This window comes from Solanum pennellii, chromosome 8, assembly GCF_001406875.1.
Source record: "Solanum pennellii chromosome 8, SPENNV200".
NCBI classification, from domain to species: domain Eukaryota; kingdom Viridiplantae; phylum Streptophyta; class Magnoliopsida; order Solanales; family Solanaceae; genus Solanum; species Solanum pennellii.
Genome location: NC_028644.1, coordinates 40,465,816 through 40,473,607, shown reverse-complemented (window position 1 = coordinate 40,473,607; position 7,792 = coordinate 40,465,816).

Sequence of the window (7,792 nt, the reverse complement as noted above, 5' to 3'; positions counted from 1 at the left end):
ACATTTAATTGAAATATGTTTTTTTAATTAAAACATCGTAGGCAAAGCATAAGAATAACATTTAACACGTTAGAAACATGTAAGACCTAACATAAGCATTTTATCAAATATAGAAGAATGTTACAGTGAACTAAGGTCAACTTCACAATTACCTCTTTTAGAATGCAACCCTCTAACTAATAGTTAACATAAGACTCATTTAAGTAAGATAAAGAAAGACTTCCCATACATCTTCTCCATGCACACCGAAATGATCCTTAGTATTCTCTATAATGAAATATATACACCAAAACACATAACATGAGTTCCTTCTACCAAAAGTGAATATATGGCTAACTTCGGTGAGCTGTGAAGTGATCGCCCATACAATCCCTTCATACACAGCTAAGATAAGATAATTTTAACTTAATTAATCAACTTTTGTATATAGAGTCATTCTTAATACTTCCTTAGGTATGCCATGAAGAGACCATCCTTTATTGCCGGTTCACACTTTAACTAGGCAATCCTTATAGTTACTCTAGACTAGGTACTTATTTATTTACACACCTTGTAACTTAAGTCATTATCTTCATTAGTTCATTTAAGAAACATTCATCACATAAGGACATTCAAGTACTGGTCTTGGAGAAAACCTAGAGACTCACTCACTAACATATTCAAAGCCCAATTATGCAATGTCTAGGTAGCGTCCCATACCACCATCTAAACATCATTGAACTTCTCCAACACTAGTGGGTATCCCATATGATGAGAATAGGCCATAACCCAAATAGACCATTGTAGAAAGGCATGAATGTGGAGTTATAACCTACACAAATGGAGGGTGTTCTACTTTCCAATGGTAAAACTTGGACCATCCCATTTAGTCACATTATTAAGGAATATGAAATGTTTCTTTTCACTCTAGGCGCATTCTTAACTAGATCTACTTCTTAAGTCATACTCTCTTGGATGTATCCTTTGTTCTCATAGATTAAATCACATAAAGGATAACATGAAAAGGTTCCATATCTAGTTCATAACTCAATCACATTCACTTGATAAAAGAGGTCCCCTAGTGTTTACTTTAAATGGTTAAGAGGATAGATCAATGATTTTCCTAAGGAAGATTTAATTTCATGTCATTCAAGTCAAATAACCTTAAGTCCACCATTCACACAAGAAGGATATCATTACGACTTTCGACTTGAAGGATATCATAACCTATCATTTTGGGAAGGTTCCAAAAAATTTGACCTTCTTACTATGTTATAGGCGACATGTCATTCATACATAAAAGACTAAGATGCTTTAGAATGATATGTAAAGAATCTGATATTCACAATGTACATGTATCAAGTAAGGGATACAAGTCTACCAAATAAGGCATACAAATACTTCACATATAGAATATCATTCTAGAAGCACATAGGCATAGCCGTCATCATCTATTCGTCACCCTATTCACTACTATGATATAATATGTATAACCATCATAAGACTAATATAATCAAGAAGGAAAAATCATGAATCAACCCTAAGACTACACACATAATGACATAGTCATAGTCTAACATGATCACCTAATAACATCAATAGAAGAACACATACTTCACCTTAATCACAAATAGATATATATGATAATAGATAACATAAATTAACTACACAAATCATCATAATATATCAAGTATTTCCGAAAAGCACATGATCATCATAATACATAAAGTAAAGATGATGATGCCACATAATATATAATTGTAACACATAGCACCGCCACCATAAGTGGACCATACCAATAACAACATAATTCAAGACCTACATTACATGAAATATAGATAATTAGGGCCCCGTACCATCAATTCATTCTCACCACTTCAATCCATAGCTAAATCATCCAATACAATACAAAAAGGCTCTTACCCATTGCCATGATCATCAATTCAATACAAAAATCATAATACTAAATGAATCTAGATTAATTCAATATAAATTAATTAATCCAATACATCCAATACATAAATTTAATACAATTCTTACACCATTCAATAGCCCAAAGAAAACTACATTAGAATTCAAAAACATTAAGACATGATCATAACACACATAATATGGCCAATTTGAAGAGTTTATCTTTTGCATGGGTTCATGAAGATTTTAGGTTAAAACAATCAAACTAACATCAATTCAATCAATATTCAAAGATTGAAAATGTTTTTTTCAAGAACCCATGGCTAGATCACAAAATTGGACAAGTTCATCTTTAGAAGACTTTAGAAATCACTTTGAAGTTTGGCTCCTTGAAGATAGAACATTCAAGGATGAAAACAATACCTCAATGAATCTAAAACGCTAAATTTATGAAGAATAATCAACCGAAATCAATCCAAGCTCTTCCATGAGTTCTGACTTTAATGGAGTGCTAGAGAATGTTTTAGATAATTGGTGTTTTGATTTTAGAATAATGAAACCATCTAGGTAGTTAGGACTTTTAAAACCACTTATATTACCAAAAATACCCTTAGTAAACCGATCAAACAATTCTTTGGATGTGGGGTGAATTTACCAATTAACCCCTTCACTTAATAGTGAAACATGCCCATTGCATGCCTCACTACAACTGCCCATGGACGAGGCATTGGTCCAATGACGAGACGTTCCTTTGGGAGGTTAATCTACCAAGGATAAGTTTTTACCCAAGCCCACCATAGACGGGGCGTCGACCAGCCAACTAGTTGTCGAATGCCTCAGTCGTTTGGGCTGGTCTAGACAGCCTTAGGATCTTGTCTAGGGTCATTTTTCAAGGACCCTTGGTTGGTTCTTGGGGATTTTTTCCTGGACGTGTCCAACTCAAATATGATCATATATGAGTTTAGGAACTCCCACATCATTTTCATCCAAAACAAACAAATAAAACTTGACGAAACATGCTAAGACGTAAAAGGTTGTTTTTAGGAAAACCTTTCAAATGTCATGGACGTTCTTGGACGTTTGACCTCCAAAAATCATTAACCTTGACACACTTCATATAAACAATATTATTAATCATATAAGTACCTCATAAACTTATAAAACACACACATAAGAACATAAAAACACATAAGACATATAGGTGACTAGCCATAGAACGACTTGGTTGTCCCTTGACAGTTGACCGCCTAAATATTTAGACACTGTCTCATAACCAAATTATAAATCATATCAGGACCTTATAACCTCATTACAAACATGTTATTCTCTAGTTTCACCTAAGTCATTTAAGAGGTATCACACTCAAGGTCTATGAAAATAATTATTCGACCCATGATCTTAAATTAGAAGTCGTAGTATTTGGTTTGAAAATTTGGAGAATTTAGCTTTATAAAGTACATTTAGATGTGTTTAGCGATCAATAAAGTTTCCAATATATATTTTACCAAAAGATATGATTCTCGAACAAAGATAATGGTTAGAGATTTTGAAAGACTATGATATGAGTGTCGTTTACCACCCCGACAAAGACAATCCTATTGTGGATGCTTTGATTTTAATGTCTATGGGTAGCGTGGCTCATGTTTAAGAAGAGAAAAATGAGTTGGTTCATGATGTGAATATAATTTCCCAGTAGGGTGTCCGACTAGTTTATTCACCAAAGGGTGTATTCAAGATTCATCATAGTTCTGAATCCTTATAAGTAGTTTATGTGATGTCTATGAAACACCTTGATCTTATTTTTATGGTATTGAAATAATTGGCTTTGAAAAAGTTCGTTGAGGCTTTTTCTCAAGGGGGAGCTGTAATGCTTAGGTACTAATGTAGCTTGTGTGTCCCAGATGTAAATGACTTAAGAGGGAAAATATTTAAAGAGGCTCATGGTTCGCAATATTTTATTTATATGGGAGACAAATATTTACAATTACATATGGGAGATGTATAGGTGCAATGACATGAAGAAGGATATATCGGGTATTATGGAAAAATGTCCAAATTTCCTACAATTTAAAGAGAACTATAAAAAAATAGAGATTTGTCCCAATAGAGACATATTCCCACTTGGAAGTGGGAGGATGTCAATATCAACTTTTTTGTTGGTTTCCCTCAAACACGAAGGCAACATGACTCTATTTGGGGTATTGCTCATAAGATGACCCAGTCAGCCCATTTCATTCTCATCAGTGTTTCCTATTCGCTGCAAGACTACGTTCTTTTGTCCAACATTTTGGATAGGGGAACACTATTTACTTATCTCTTTTGGAAGGCATCCAAAATAGGCTTGGTATAAATAATAAGCTTAGTACCACTTTTCATCCTCAAATGGATAGTCAATCAGATGCACCATTGGAACTCTAGCACATATGTTGAGAGAATGCGTTATTGATTTCAAAGGTTATTCGAATGACCATCTACCATTGATAGAGTTTGCCTACAACAATAGTTATCACTAAAATATAGTTATGGGTCAATTTGAATCACTTTATGGGAGATGGTGTAGGTCTACAATGGGTTTGTTCGAAGTAGATGAATTTTCTCTATTAATCCTGAATACTTTTTAAATCCATTGAAAATTTTGAATATTAGAGATAGGCTTAAGACGGCTCAAAGTCGACAAAATTCTTATTCCGATAATAGAAAAAGGTATGTAGAGTTTGAGAATGGTTATTGGTTTTACTTGACTCACCCATGAGAGGGGTAATGAGGTTTGGTAGAAAGGGAAGTCTCAGTCTACGATATGTGGGCCTTTATGATATCTTCAAACGTGTTGGAAATATTGCATATGTGTTTAAATTGCCTAGTGAATTTTCTTTGATTAAAAAGATGTTCAATGTCTCCATGCTAAAAAAGTTCATTGGTGATCCGGTAATGATTTTTCCTTAATAAGGTCTAGAAGTTGATGAGAAAATTTCCTATGAAGAGGTCCCAGTTGACATTTTTGACCAACAAGTGAAGATATTCAGGAATAAAGAAGTAGATTCCCTCAAGGTTCTATGGAGGAAACATTAAGTTAAGAGCGATACTTTGTAGTTCAAGGCCGATATGAAGTCCTATTATGCTCATTTTTTTCCTTCTTGTCCTAGTCAAAGTTGCGGTTAGTAGTTCCTCTTTGTTCCTAGTGTATTGGGAGTCATGTGTATTGTTGAGCTTTGCATGATATCCTTGTTGTGTGCATATTATTTTGAAAATTCATATTTAATGTATCTTGAGTTTTCATTAAATTACGTGTCCCTCATGATTGTTTTGCAATTAGTATGATGATGGAGTATTTGAATTTATGAAATGTTGTATTGAACATGCTTAGTTATATTTTCATAAAAATGGCATATTGGCTCTTTAATGTTTATGTTGAGATCATTTGCGTTCGAAAAGGTAGTTTCTCTTTATGTGATATGAACTGATATGTCTTTTGCATATTGTGTTGTGGATGTAGTTCTAACTTCCTTGGGAGGCGTTATTATGATTTGAGAATGGAGTAGATGTTTCCTTGTTTGAATTTTTCTATATTTTTATGTTTCTTTCTTGTTTCGATGCTAGTCTTGAGTCTTTATTTAACCTATAATTATTTAAGGAGTCATTCGGGCATGAATGTTCCGAAGGTGGAGATATTGTAACACTCGGAAAAATGCTAGGTTGAACTAAAGACTAAATGTTCAATTAAAATTAATCAAAATGACTCCCAGAATTATTAGTAAGCCATTTAAAGTGAGGAATAAAATAATTTTGAAGCTAGACCGTGGGTCAAGTTCCAAGGCAAGGGCCAAGCCAAGGACAAAGGCCATGGCTGACTCTATTAAGTGGCTACATCCCCAAGCCTTCAGGAGGGTGATCTCGACCCTTGTTCAACTCCACGGCTCGTGAAGGGGGGTCGTGAGTGTAACGACCCGCTAGGTCGTTTTGAGAACTAGGACTATTTTTNCCATTTTGGATAGGCAAATTCGGAAGCTAAGGTCCAAGGAGATTGCTTCAGTAAAGGTTCAGTGTAAGCATCATCCAGTGGAGGAGGCAACATGGGAGACAGAGTCAGACATGAGGAGTAAATATCCTTATCTTTTTGAGCGTTCAGGTTAGCTCTTTTCTTTTTCCGTTCGAGGACGAACTTTTGTTTAAGTGGTAGGTGATGTAACGACCCGCTAGGTCGTTTTGAGAACTTGGTCTATCTTGGCTCTTTCCGAAAAATTCAAAGAGGTATTTTAAACTATTTGATAACTAGGAGTACTTAGTTGATACATATATCTATATTATAATTAATATACTTGAATAGTAATTGGGTCAAATTCATATTTTTTTAATAACCCTTACCATTTGACTATATAATTAAAACAGATTAGTTAGGTTATTTTAGGAGAAGAGAAAAAAAAAGTTAGAAATTATCTGGAGGCGAGAGAGGACCAAACGGCCGCGGNTTACCATTTGACTATATAATTAAAACAGATTAGTTAGGTTATTTTAGGAGAAGAGAAAAAAAAATTTAGAAATTACCTGGAGGCGAGAGAGGACCAAACGGCCGCGACGAACATTGAATTCCAGGTAAACTTATCCAAATTAATTCATGTTTATATATAATTGTATGGTGCATTTGTAGTAATATATCAAAATGAGATTGTTAGAGATGATTTAATTGTAGGATAGTTACTAATGCATATTTTATTAAATTCAAAGTGACATAGGGTTGATTGGGATAATGATGACCAATGATTAGTTAATCATTGGAGCATTGAATTTCTCATGCATTTATAAGCATAATTCTTTAAAAAAAAATAAGATACTTGGCATTATCCATTTGAAGAAAAGGAAAAAACGTGTTCTCCGGCATTACTGTATTTCTTGATGTTCTTAATTAATTCTTAATTGTATTTATTTTATTAAATTATGATACTAGTTTTTGATATATTGAGATAGATAATTAATTATTAGGTGTATATTGTATGATTTAACATTGAATTTTAGGGTATTTGGAGAGGTTAAAGATAAGTTCTTGGCTTGAAATTTAGCAAGTACGATAATTTTGGCATACAAATTATATCAAGATTTGGAGCTTGATTAGAAGTATGAGTGAATTTTTTTGGGTCTATGATAGGCACATAATAATATAAATGTCTACAAACTCGCTTACTTATGAATATTGCATCATTCGTAGATCGTGAACATTACGAAACTTTGTAAAAAGGAAGGAACTATCTTAAAGATTCGTGACACGAATTCGGCACTTGAGGTATGTTAAGACTTTTTAGACTTGTTGAAGGAAGTTTTCCTAATTAAGAAAAAAAAATGAAATAGACGATGGGTAAGGGCGAAAGATGGGGGATCTCGTATCAATGGTGTAACGGGCATTGGTACGAGTACCGGTGTTATAAAAGGGAAAGTTACTACTATAGAATGTGGATTGAAAATTGAAAATGCCAAAGCATATGGGCATTAGCTGATGTATTATTGACTTGAAATCCTTGTGTGATTGTGTTTTCTTTGTTACACCCGTATAGTTGTTATTATTGAGGTGGTTATGTATTATGTTCATATTGATTGATTGAGATGCGTCATCATCCCCTATATTGAAATAATATTGTGCACATGCATAGACATGAGACTGAGTATAAGTTGGGCACTTGGGGATCGTCCGTGCTGGGGATGGTGAGAAGTTAAGATTGTAATTTTGCCACGTGGAGACCGTCCGTGCGAAAATTGTTTGATATTATGATAGTGCGTTGAGATCGTATGCACAGTCACGTGGAGATCGTCCGTGTCGGTATATGGACCTCGCGAGTCCCCCATGGATCATGAAGTCTCGATGTACTTCCGAGGAGTATCATGTATATACGGTTGAGTGAGTACTGGGTATTCT